Genomic DNA, 9,902 nt, shown 5'->3' on the forward strand with positions numbered 1-9,902 from the left:
AAAGAGGGCACTGAGTTGCTAAGATATAGCATTTCTATGCGGAAAGCGTTTCATCAATTGTCCGATTAACCGCACCAACCATAACTGACAATGGTCATGCACATCGATTGATTGACGATTTCACCACAAGCAGTTGTTGTGGTTTCAACAAATAGCAAAGACTCTTGAAAATACCCCACTCCACGGAAATCTTTAGTAAAAGGCGAAAGATTTGCTCATGTTGAAGTGAGATCAGAGTTGCAGAACGAATAGGTAGTATTAACGAAAGAAACAGATTCCGACTTTCAGTTTGTGGTGTGTTTGGTTCAAATTTTTTGCAAATTGTCCTTTGTACAATATTTAAATAATGCCACACGATTTGTCATGTCAACACACGCACGCTTTCTGGAGATTAAATACTAAAAGAAATCAGCGATTGCAAGAATCGTCCATATATTGCCCCTGTTAAAACCGTACAAAGCGGTAACAGGGCGGGGTATTGGGTTTAGTTTTCAACTAGCAATAATCGCGCCTCGGAATATCCTCATCAGCTACGATATCGCCTCTGCGCAAAGCTGCCTTTGGAATCTAGTTCCTTACTCTTGTGCCCGCTTGTAACATTTATGTTTGTTGCAAATCGAGACTACGACTTTCTGTGTCAGTTTGCGATGCCCACGGTATTTAAATGATAACGATCACAAAAAAAAATGAAAGAGGGCACTGAGTTGCTAAGATATAGCATTTCTATGCGGAAAGCGTTTCATCAATTGTCCGATTAACCGCACCAACCATAACTGACAATGGTCATGCACATCGATTGATTGACGATTTCACCACAAGCAGTTGTTGTGGTTTCAACAAATAGCAAAGACTCTTGAAAATACCCCACTCCACGGAAATCTTTAGTAAAAGGCGAAAGATTTGCTCATGTTGAAGTGAGATCAGAGTTGCAGAACGAATAGGTAGTATTAACGAAAGAAACAGATTCCGACTTTCAGTTTGTGGTGTGTTTGGTTCAAATTTTTTGCAAATTGTCCTTTGTACAATACTTAAATAATGCCACACGATTTGTCATGTCAACACACGCACGCTTTCTGGAGATTAAATACTAAAAGAAATCAGCGATTGCAAGAATCGTCCATATATTGCCCCTGTTAAAACCGTACAAAGCGGTAACAGGGCGGGGTATTGGGTTTAGTTTTCAACTAGCAATAATCGCGCCTCGGAATATCCTCATCAGCTACGATATCGCCTCTGCGCAAAGCTGCCTTTGGAATCTAGTTCCTTACTCTTGTGCCCGCTTGTAACATTTATGTTTGTTGCAAATCGAGACTACGACTTTCTGTGTCAGTTTGCGATGCCCACGGTATTTAAATGATAACGATCACAAAAAAAAATGAAAGAGGGCACTGAGTTGCTAAGATATAGCATTTCTATGCGGAAAGCGTTTCATCAATTGTCCGATTAACCGCACCAACCATAACTGACAATGGTCATGCACATCGATTGATTGACGATTTCACCACAAGCAGTTGTTGTGGTTTCAACAAATAGCAAAGACTCTTGAAAATACCCCACTCCACGGAAATCTTTAGTAAAAGGCGAAAGATTTGCTCATGTTGAAGTGAGATCAGAGTTGCAGAACGAATAGGTAGTATTAACGAAAGAAACAGATTCCGACTTTCAGTTTGTGGTGTGTTTGGTTCAAATTTTTTGCAAATTGTCCTTTGTACAATACTTAAATAATGCCACACGATTTGTCATGTCAACACACGCACGCTTTCTGGAGATTAAATACTAAAAGAAATCAGCGATTGCAAGAATCGTCCATATATTGCCCCTGTTAAAACCGTACAAAGCGGTAACAGGGCGGGGTATTGGGTTTAGTTTTCAACTAGCAATAATCGCGCCTCGGAATATCCTCATCAGCTACGATATCGCCTCTGCGCAAAGCTGCCTTTGGAATCTAGTTCCTTACTCTTGTGCCCGCTTGTAACATTTATGTTTGTTGCAAATCGAGACTACGACTTTCTGTGTCAGTTTGCGATGCCCACGGTATTTAAATGATAACGATCACAAAAAAAAATGAAAGAGGGCACTGAGTTGCTAAGATATAGCATTTCTATGCGGAAAGCGTTTCATCAATTGTCCGATTAACCGCACCAACCATAACTGACAATGGTCATGCACATCGATTGATTGACGATTTCACCACAAGCAGTTGTTGTGGTTTCAACAAATAGCAAAGACTCTTGAAAATACCCCACTCCACGGAAATCTTTAGTAAAAGGCGAAAGATTTGCTCATGTTGAAGTGAGATCAGAGTTGCAGAACGAATAGGTAGTATTAACGAAAGAAACAGATTCCGACTTTCAGTTTGTGGTGTGTTTGGTTCAAATTTTTTGCAAATTGTCCTTTGTACAATACTTAAATAATGCCACACGATTTGTCATGTCAACACACGCACGCTTTCTGGAGATTAAATACTAAAAGAAATCAGCGATTGCAAGAATCGTCCATATATTGCCCCTGTTAAAACCGTACAAAGCGGTAACAGGGCGGGGTATTGGGTTTAGTTTTCAACTAGCAATAATCGCGCCTCGGAATATCCTCATCAGCTACGATATCGCCTCTGCGCAAAGCTGCCTTTGGAATCTAGTTCCTTACTCTTGTGCCCGCTTGTAACATTTATGTTTGTTGCAAATCGAGACTACGACTTTCTGTGTCAGTTTGCGATGCCCACGGTATTTAAATGATAACGATCACACAAAAAAATGAAAGAGGGCACTGAGTTGCTAAGATATAGCATTTCTATGCGGAAAGCGTTTCATCAATTGTCCGATTAACCGCACCAACCATAACTGACAATGGTCATGCACATCGATTGATTGACGATTTCACCACAAGCAGTTGTTGTGGTTTCAACAAATAGCAAAGACTCTTGAAAATACCCCACTCCACGGAAATCTTTAGTAAAAGGCGAAAGATTTGCTCATGTTGAAGTGAGATCAGAGTTGCAGAACGAATAGGTAGTATTAACGAAAGAAACAGATTCCGACTTTCAGTTTGTGGTGTGTTTGGTTCAAATTTTTTGCAAATTGTCCTTTGTACAATACTTAAATAATGCCACACGATTTGTCATGTCAACACACGCACGCTTTCTGGAGATTAAATACTAAAAGAAATCAGCGATTGCAAGAATCGTCCATATATTGCCCCTGTTAAAACCGTACAAAGCGGTAACAGGGCGGGGTATTGGGTTTAGTTTTCAACTAGCAATAATCGCGCCTCGGAATATCCTCATCAGCTACGATATCGCCTCTGCGCAAAGCTGCCTTTGGAATCTAGTTCCTTACTCTTGTGCCCGCTTGTAACATTTATGTTTGTTGCAAATCGAGACTACGACTTTCTGTGTCAGTTTGCGATGCCCACGGTATTTAAATGATAACGATCACACAAAAAAATGAAAGAGGGCACTGAGTTGCTAAGATATAGCATTTCTATGCGGAAAGCGTTTCATCAATTGTCCGATTAACCGCACCAACCATAACTGACAATGGTCATGCACATCGATTGATTGACGATTTCACCACAAGCAGTTGTTGTGGTTTCAACAAATAGCAAAGACTCTTGAAAATACCCCACTCCACGGAAATCTTTAGTAAAAGGCGAAAGATTTGCTCATGTTGAAGTGAGATCAGAGTTGCAGAACGAATAGGTAGTATTAACGAAAGAAACAGATTCCGACTTTCAGTTTGTGGTGTGTTTGGTTCAAATTTTTTGCAAATTGTCCTTTGTACAATACTTAAATAATGCCACACGATTTGTCATGTCAACACACGCACGCTTTCTGGAGATTAAATACTAAAAGAAATCAGCGATTGCAAGAATCGTCCATATATTGCCCCTGTTAAAACCGTACAAAGCGGTAACAGGGCGGGGTATTGGGTTTAGTTTTCAACTAGCAATAATCGCGCCTCGGAATATCCTCATCAGCTACGATATCGCCTCTGCGCAAAGCTGCCTTTGGAATCTAGTTCCTTACTCTTGTGCCCGCTTGTAACATTTATGTTTGTTGCAAATCGAGACTACGACTTTCTGTGTCAGTTTGCGATGCCCACGGTATTTAAATGATAACGATCACACAAAAAAATGAAAGAGGGCACTGAGTTGCTAAGATATAGCATTTCTATGCGGAAAGCGTTTCATCAATTGTCCGATTAACCGCACCAACCATAACTGACAATGGTCATGCACATCGATTGATTGACGATTTCACCACAAGCAGTTGTTGTGGTTTCAACAAATAGCAAAGACTCTTGAAAATACCCCACTCCACGGAAATCTTTAGTAAAAGGCGAAAGATTTGCTCATGTTGAAGTGAGATCAGAGTTGCAGAACGAATAGGTAGTATTAACGAAAGAAACAGATTCCGACTTTCAGTTTGTGGTGTGTTTGGTTCAAATTTTTTGCAAATTGTCCTTTGTACAATACTTAAATAATGCCACACGATTTGTCATGTCAACACACGCACGCTTTCTGGAGATTAAATACTAAAAGAAATCAGCGATTGCAAGAATCGTCCATATATTGCCCCTGTTAAAACCGTACAAAGCGGTAACAGGGCGGGGTATTGGGTTTAGTTTTCAACTAGCAATAATCGCGCCTCGGAATATCCTCATCAGCTACGATATCGCCTCTGCGCAAAGCTGCCTTTGGAATCTAGTTCCTTACTCTTGTGCCCGCTTGTAACATTTATGTTTGTTGCAAATCGAGACTACGACTTTCTGTGTCAGTTTGCGATGCCCACGGTATTTAAATGATAACGATCACACAAAAAAATGAAAGAGGGCACTGAGTTGCTAAGATATAGCATTTCTATGCGGAAAGCGTTTCATCAATTGTCCGATTAACCGCACCAACCATAACTGACAATGGTCATGCACATCGATTGATTGACGATTTCACCACAAGCAGTTGTTGTGGTTTCAACAAATAGCAAAGACTCTTGAAAATACCCCACTCCACGGAAATCTTTAGTAAAAGGCGAAAGATTTGCTCATGTTGAAGTGAGATCAGAGTTGCAGAACGAATAGGTAGTATTAACGAAAGAAACAGATTCCGACTTTCAGTTTGTGGTGTGTTTGGTTCAAATTTTTTGCAAATTGTCCTTTGTACAATACTTAAATAATGCCACACGATTTGTCATGTCAACACACGCACGCTTTCTGGAGATTAAATACTAAAAGAAATCAGCGATTGCAAGAATCGTCCATATATTGCCCCTGTTAAAACCGTACAAAGCGGTAACAGGGCGGGGTATTGGGTTTAGTTTTCAACTAGCAATAATCGCGCCTCGGAATATCCTCATCAGCTACGATATCGCCTCTGCGCAAAGCTGCCTTTGGAATCTAGTTCCTTACTCTTGTGCCCGCTTGTAACATTTATGTTTGTTGCAAATCGAGACTACGACTTTCTGTGTCAGTTTGCGATGCCCACGGTATTTAAATGATAACGATCACACAAAAAAATGAAAGAGGGCACTGAGTTGCTAAGATATAGCATTTCTATGCGGAAAGCGTTTCATCAATTGTCCGATTAACCGCACCAACCATAACTGACAATGGTCATGCACATCGATTGATTGACGATTTCACCACAAGCAGTTGTTGTGGTTTCAACAAATAGCAAAGACTCTTGAAAATACCCCACTCCACGGAAATCTTTAGTAAAAGGCGAAAGATTTGCTCATGTTGAAGTGAGATCAGAGTTGCAGAACGAATAGGTAGTATTAACGAAAGAAACAGATTCCGACTTTCAGTTTGTGGTGTGTTTGGTTCAAATTTTTTGCAAATTGTCCTTTGTACAATACTTAAATAATGCCACACGATTTGTCATGTCAACACACGCACGCTTTCTGGAGATTAAATACTAAAAGAAATCAGCGATTGCAAGAATCGTCCATATATTGCCCCTGTTAAAACCGTACAAAGCGGTAACAGGGCGGGGTATTGGGTTTAGTTTTCAACTAGCAATAATCGCGCCTCGGAATATCCTCATCAGCTACGATATCGCCTCTGCGCAAAGCTGCCTTTGGAATCTAGTTCCTTACTCTTGTGCCCGCTTGTAACATTTATGTTTGTTGCAAATCGAGACTACGACTTTCTGTGTCAGTTTGCGATGCCCACGGTATTTAAATGATAACGATCACACAAAAAAATGAAAGAGGGCACTGAGTTGCTAAGATATAGCATTTCTATGCGGAAAGCGTTTCATCAATTGTCCGATTAACCGCACCAACCATAACTGACAATGGTCATGCACATCGATTGATTGACGATTTCACCACAAGCAGTTGTTGTGGTTTCAACAAATAGCAAAGACTCTTGAAAATACCCCACTCCACGGAAATCTTTAGTAAAAGGCGAAAGATTTGCTCATGTTGAAGTGAGATCAGAGTTGCAGAACGAATAGGTAGTATTAACGAAAGAAACAGATTCCGACTTTCAGTTTGTGGTGTGTTTGGTTCAAATTTTTTGCAAATTGTCCTTTGTACAATACTTAAATAATGCCACACGATTTGTCATGTCAACACACGCACGCTTTCTGGAGATTAAATACTAAAAGAAATCAGCGATTGCAAGAATCGTCCATATATTGCCCCTGTTAAAACCGTACAAAGCGGTAACAGGGCGGGGTATTGGGTTTAGTTTTCAACTAGCAATAATCGCGCCTCGGAATATCCTCATCAGCTACGATATCGCCTCTGCGCAAAGCTGCCTTTGGAATCTAGTTCCTTACTCTTGTGCCCGCTTGTAACATTTATGTTTGTTGCAAATCGAGACTACGACTTTCTGTGTCAGTTTGCGATGCCCACGGTATTTAAATGATAACGATCACACAAAAAAATGAAAGAGGGCACTGAGTTGCTAAGATATAGCATTTCTATGCGGAAAGCGTTTCATCAATTGTCCGATTAACCGCACCAACCATAACTGACAATGGTCATGCACATCGATTGATTGACGATTTCACCACAAGCAGTTGTTGTGGTTTCAACAAATAGCAAAGACTCTTGAAAATACCCCACTCCACGGAAATCTTTAGTAAAAGGCGAAAGATTTGCTCATGTTGAAGTGAGATCAGAGTTGCAGAACGAATAGGTAGTATTAACGAAAGAAACAGATTCCGACTTTCAGTTTGTGGTGTGTTTGGTTCAAATTTTTTGCAAATTGTCCTTTGTACAATACTTAAATAATGCCACACGATTTGTCATGTCAACACACGCACGCTTTCTGGAGATTAAATACTAAAAGAAATCAGCGATTGCAAGAATCGTCCATATATTGCCCCTGTTAAAACCGTACAAAGCGGTAACAGGGCGGGGTATTGGGTTTAGTTTTCAACTAGCAATAATCGCGCCTCGGAATATCCTCATCAGCTACGATATCGCCTCTGCGCAAAGCTGCCTTTGGAATCTAGTTCCTTACTCTTGTGCCCGCTTGTAACATTTATGTTTGTTGCAAATCGAGACTACGACTTTCTGTGTCAGTTTGCGATGCCCACGGTATTTAAATGATAACGATCACACAAAAAAATGAAAGAGGGCACTGAGTTGCTAAGATATAGCATTTCTATGCGGAAAGCGTTTCATCAATTGTCCGATTAACCGCACCAACCATAACTGACAATGGTCATGCACATCGATTGATTGACGATTTCACCACAAGCAGTTGTTGTGGTTTCAACAAATAGCAAAGACTCTTGAAAATACCCCACTCCACGGAAATCTTTAGTAAAAGGCGAAAGATTTGCTCATGTTGAAGTGAGATCAGAGTTGCAGAACGAATAGGTAGTATTAACGAAAGAAACAGATTCCGACTTTCAGTTTGTGGTGTGTTTGGTTCAAATTTTTTGCAAATTGTCCTTTGTACAATACTTAAATAATGCCACACGATTTGTCATGTCAACACACGCACGCTTTCTGGAGATTAAATACTAAAAGAAATCAGCGATTGCAAGAATCGTCCATATATTGCCCCTGTTAAAACCGTACAAAGCGGTAACAGGGCGGGGTATTGGGTTTAGTTTTCAACTAGCAATAATCGCGCCTCGGAATATCCTCATCAGCTACGATATCGCCTCTGCGCAAAGCTGCCTTTGGAATCTAGTTCCTTACTCTTGTGCCCGCTTGTAACATTTATGTTTGTTGCAAATCGAGACTACGACTTTCTGTGTCAGTTTGCGATGCCCACGGTATTTAAATGATAACGATCACACAAAAAAATGAAAGAGGGCACTGAGTTGCTAAGATATAGCATTTCTATGCGGAAAGCGTTTCATCAATTGTCCGATTAACCGCACCAACCATAACTGACAATGGTCATGCACATCGATTGATTGACGATTTCACCACAAGCAGTTGTTGTGGTTTCAACAAATAGCAAAGACTCTTGAAAATACCCCACTCCACGGAAATCTTTAGTAAAAGGCGAAAGATTTGCTCATGTTGAAGTGAGATCAGAGTTGCAGAACGAATAGGTAGTATTAACGAAAGAAACAGATTCCGACTTTCAGTTTGTGGTGTGTTTGGTTCAAATTTTTTGCAAATTGTCCTTTGTACAATACTTAAATAATGCCACACGATTTGTCATGTCGACACACGCACGCTTTCTGGAGATTAAATACTAAAAGAAATCAGCGATTGCAAGAATCGTCCATATATTGCCCCTGTTAAAACCGTACAAAGCGGTAACAGGGCGGGGTATTGGGTTTAGTTTTCAACTAGCAATAATCGCGCCTCGGAATATCCTCATCAGCTACGATATCGCCTCTGCGCAAAGCTGCCTTTGGAATCTAGTTCCTTACTCTTGTGCCCGCTTGTAACATTTATGTTTGTTGCAAATCGAGACTACGACTTTCTGTGTCAGTTTGCGATGCCCACGGTATTTAAATGATAACGATCACAAAAAAAAATGAAAGAGGGCACTGAGTTGCTAAGATATAGCATTTCTATGCGGAAAGCGTTTCATCAATTGTCCGATTAACCGCACCAACCATAACTGACAATGGTCATGCACATCGATTGATTGACGATTTCACCACAAGCAGTTGTTGTGGTTTCAACAAATAGCAAAGACTCTTGAAAATACCCCACTCCACGGAAATCTTTAGTAAAAGGCGAAAGATTTGCTCATGTTGAAGTGAGATCAGAGTTGCAGAACGAATAGGTAGTATTAACGAAAGAAACAGATTCCGACTTTCAGTTTGTGGTGTGTTTGGTTCAAATTTTTTGCAAATTGTCCTTTGTACAATACTTAAATAATGCCACACGATTTGTCATGTCGACACACGCACGCTTTCTGGAGATTAAATACTAAAAGAAATCAGCGATTGCAAGAATCGTCCATATATTGCCCCTGTTAAAACCGTACAAAGCGGTAACAGGGCGGGGTATTGGGTTTAGTTTTCAACTAGCAATAATCGCGCCTCGGAATATCCTCATCAGCTACGATATCGCCTCTGCGCAAAGCTGCCTTTGGAATCTAGTTCCTTACTCTTGTGCCCGCTTGTAACATTTATGTTTGTTGCAAATCGAGACTACGACTTTCTGTGTCAGTTTGCGATGCCCACGGTATTTAAATGATAACGATCACAAAAAAAAATGAAAGAGGGCACTGAGTTGCTAAGATATAGCATTTCTATGCGGAAAGCGTTTCATCAATTGTCCGATTAACCGCACCAACCATAACTGACAATGGTCATGCACATCGATTGATTGACGATTTCACCACAAGCAGTTGTTGTGGTTTCAACAAATAGCAAAGACTCTTGAAAATACCCCACTCCACGGAAATCTTTAGTAAAAGGCGAAAGATTTGCTCATGTTGAAGTGAGATCAGAGTTGCAGAACGAATAGGTAG

General features: G+C 40.5%; 29 non-coding genes across 29 annotated transcripts; all 29 read right to left on the reverse strand.

The window, feature by feature from the left end:
* Positions 1–122: 122 nt before the first annotated feature.
* LOC145220794 (U5 spliceosomal RNA) lies at positions 123–239 on the reverse strand. The gene has a single exon (XR_013858309.1). It is a non-coding gene; the product is annotated as a U5 spliceosomal RNA (small nuclear RNA).
* Positions 240–414: 175 nt separating this feature from the next.
* LOC145221685 (U4 spliceosomal RNA) lies at positions 415–556 on the reverse strand. The gene has a single exon (XR_013859146.1). It is a non-coding gene; the product is annotated as a U4 spliceosomal RNA (small nuclear RNA).
* Positions 557–811: 255 nt separating this feature from the next.
* Positions 812–928, reverse strand: LOC145220795 (U5 spliceosomal RNA). Its single transcript, XR_013858310.1, has one exon. It is a non-coding gene; the product is annotated as a U5 spliceosomal RNA (small nuclear RNA).
* A 175-nt stretch (positions 929–1,103) lies between these two features.
* LOC145221696 (U4 spliceosomal RNA) lies at positions 1,104–1,245 on the reverse strand. The gene has a single exon (XR_013859157.1). It is a non-coding gene; the product is annotated as a U4 spliceosomal RNA (small nuclear RNA).
* A 255-nt stretch (positions 1,246–1,500) lies between these two features.
* LOC145220797 (U5 spliceosomal RNA) lies at positions 1,501–1,617 on the reverse strand. The gene has a single exon (XR_013858312.1). It is a non-coding gene; the product is annotated as a U5 spliceosomal RNA (small nuclear RNA).
* A 175-nt stretch (positions 1,618–1,792) lies between these two features.
* LOC145221709 (U4 spliceosomal RNA) lies at positions 1,793–1,934 on the reverse strand. Its single transcript, XR_013859168.1, has one exon. It is a non-coding gene; the product is annotated as a U4 spliceosomal RNA (small nuclear RNA).
* A 255-nt stretch (positions 1,935–2,189) lies between these two features.
* Positions 2,190–2,306, reverse strand: LOC145220798 (U5 spliceosomal RNA). The gene has a single exon (XR_013858313.1). It is a non-coding gene; the product is annotated as a U5 spliceosomal RNA (small nuclear RNA).
* A 175-nt stretch (positions 2,307–2,481) lies between these two features.
* LOC145221720 (U4 spliceosomal RNA) lies at positions 2,482–2,623 on the reverse strand. The gene has a single exon (XR_013859179.1). It is a non-coding gene; the product is annotated as a U4 spliceosomal RNA (small nuclear RNA).
* A 255-nt stretch (positions 2,624–2,878) lies between these two features.
* Positions 2,879–2,995, reverse strand: LOC145220799 (U5 spliceosomal RNA). The gene has a single exon (XR_013858314.1). It is a non-coding gene; the product is annotated as a U5 spliceosomal RNA (small nuclear RNA).
* A 175-nt stretch (positions 2,996–3,170) lies between these two features.
* Positions 3,171–3,312, reverse strand: LOC145221731 (U4 spliceosomal RNA). Its single transcript, XR_013859190.1, has one exon. It is a non-coding gene; the product is annotated as a U4 spliceosomal RNA (small nuclear RNA).
* A 255-nt stretch (positions 3,313–3,567) lies between these two features.
* Positions 3,568–3,684, reverse strand: LOC145220800 (U5 spliceosomal RNA). Its single transcript, XR_013858315.1, has one exon. It is a non-coding gene; the product is annotated as a U5 spliceosomal RNA (small nuclear RNA).
* Positions 3,685–3,859: 175 nt separating this feature from the next.
* Positions 3,860–4,001, reverse strand: LOC145221742 (U4 spliceosomal RNA). Its single transcript, XR_013859201.1, has one exon. It is a non-coding gene; the product is annotated as a U4 spliceosomal RNA (small nuclear RNA).
* Positions 4,002–4,256: 255 nt separating this feature from the next.
* On the reverse strand, positions 4,257–4,373 carry LOC145220801 (U5 spliceosomal RNA). The gene has a single exon (XR_013858316.1). It is a non-coding gene; the product is annotated as a U5 spliceosomal RNA (small nuclear RNA).
* A 175-nt stretch (positions 4,374–4,548) lies between these two features.
* Positions 4,549–4,690, reverse strand: LOC145221753 (U4 spliceosomal RNA). The gene has a single exon (XR_013859212.1). It is a non-coding gene; the product is annotated as a U4 spliceosomal RNA (small nuclear RNA).
* Positions 4,691–4,945: 255 nt separating this feature from the next.
* Positions 4,946–5,062, reverse strand: LOC145220803 (U5 spliceosomal RNA). The gene has a single exon (XR_013858317.1). It is a non-coding gene; the product is annotated as a U5 spliceosomal RNA (small nuclear RNA).
* Positions 5,063–5,237: 175 nt separating this feature from the next.
* On the reverse strand, positions 5,238–5,379 carry LOC145221765 (U4 spliceosomal RNA). Its single transcript, XR_013859223.1, has one exon. It is a non-coding gene; the product is annotated as a U4 spliceosomal RNA (small nuclear RNA).
* A 255-nt stretch (positions 5,380–5,634) lies between these two features.
* LOC145220804 (U5 spliceosomal RNA) lies at positions 5,635–5,751 on the reverse strand. Its single transcript, XR_013858318.1, has one exon. It is a non-coding gene; the product is annotated as a U5 spliceosomal RNA (small nuclear RNA).
* A 175-nt stretch (positions 5,752–5,926) lies between these two features.
* On the reverse strand, positions 5,927–6,068 carry LOC145221778 (U4 spliceosomal RNA). Its single transcript, XR_013859236.1, has one exon. It is a non-coding gene; the product is annotated as a U4 spliceosomal RNA (small nuclear RNA).
* Positions 6,069–6,323: 255 nt separating this feature from the next.
* Positions 6,324–6,440, reverse strand: LOC145220805 (U5 spliceosomal RNA). Its single transcript, XR_013858319.1, has one exon. It is a non-coding gene; the product is annotated as a U5 spliceosomal RNA (small nuclear RNA).
* A 175-nt stretch (positions 6,441–6,615) lies between these two features.
* Positions 6,616–6,757, reverse strand: LOC145221789 (U4 spliceosomal RNA). The gene has a single exon (XR_013859247.1). It is a non-coding gene; the product is annotated as a U4 spliceosomal RNA (small nuclear RNA).
* A 255-nt stretch (positions 6,758–7,012) lies between these two features.
* On the reverse strand, positions 7,013–7,129 carry LOC145220806 (U5 spliceosomal RNA). The gene has a single exon (XR_013858320.1). It is a non-coding gene; the product is annotated as a U5 spliceosomal RNA (small nuclear RNA).
* Positions 7,130–7,304: 175 nt separating this feature from the next.
* On the reverse strand, positions 7,305–7,446 carry LOC145221801 (U4 spliceosomal RNA). Its single transcript, XR_013859258.1, has one exon. It is a non-coding gene; the product is annotated as a U4 spliceosomal RNA (small nuclear RNA).
* A 255-nt stretch (positions 7,447–7,701) lies between these two features.
* Positions 7,702–7,818, reverse strand: LOC145220807 (U5 spliceosomal RNA). The gene has a single exon (XR_013858321.1). It is a non-coding gene; the product is annotated as a U5 spliceosomal RNA (small nuclear RNA).
* A 175-nt stretch (positions 7,819–7,993) lies between these two features.
* Positions 7,994–8,135, reverse strand: LOC145221813 (U4 spliceosomal RNA). Its single transcript, XR_013859269.1, has one exon. It is a non-coding gene; the product is annotated as a U4 spliceosomal RNA (small nuclear RNA).
* A 255-nt stretch (positions 8,136–8,390) lies between these two features.
* LOC145220810 (U5 spliceosomal RNA) lies at positions 8,391–8,507 on the reverse strand. The gene has a single exon (XR_013858323.1). It is a non-coding gene; the product is annotated as a U5 spliceosomal RNA (small nuclear RNA).
* A 175-nt stretch (positions 8,508–8,682) lies between these two features.
* LOC145221824 (U4 spliceosomal RNA) lies at positions 8,683–8,824 on the reverse strand. The gene has a single exon (XR_013859280.1). It is a non-coding gene; the product is annotated as a U4 spliceosomal RNA (small nuclear RNA).
* A 255-nt stretch (positions 8,825–9,079) lies between these two features.
* On the reverse strand, positions 9,080–9,196 carry LOC145220811 (U5 spliceosomal RNA). The gene has a single exon (XR_013858324.1). It is a non-coding gene; the product is annotated as a U5 spliceosomal RNA (small nuclear RNA).
* Positions 9,197–9,371: 175 nt separating this feature from the next.
* On the reverse strand, positions 9,372–9,513 carry LOC145220749 (U4 spliceosomal RNA). The gene has a single exon (XR_013858269.1). It is a non-coding gene; the product is annotated as a U4 spliceosomal RNA (small nuclear RNA).
* Positions 9,514–9,768: 255 nt separating this feature from the next.
* On the reverse strand, positions 9,769–9,885 carry LOC145220812 (U5 spliceosomal RNA). The gene has a single exon (XR_013858325.1). It is a non-coding gene; the product is annotated as a U5 spliceosomal RNA (small nuclear RNA).
* Positions 9,886–9,902: the final 17 nt, after the last annotated feature.

Source organism: Phallusia mammillata, chromosome 3 (assembly GCF_965637545.1).
Source record: "Phallusia mammillata chromosome 3, kaPhaMamm4.hap1.1, whole genome shotgun sequence".
Lineage (NCBI taxonomy): Eukaryota > Metazoa > Chordata > Ascidiacea > Phlebobranchia > Ascidiidae > Phallusia > Phallusia mammillata.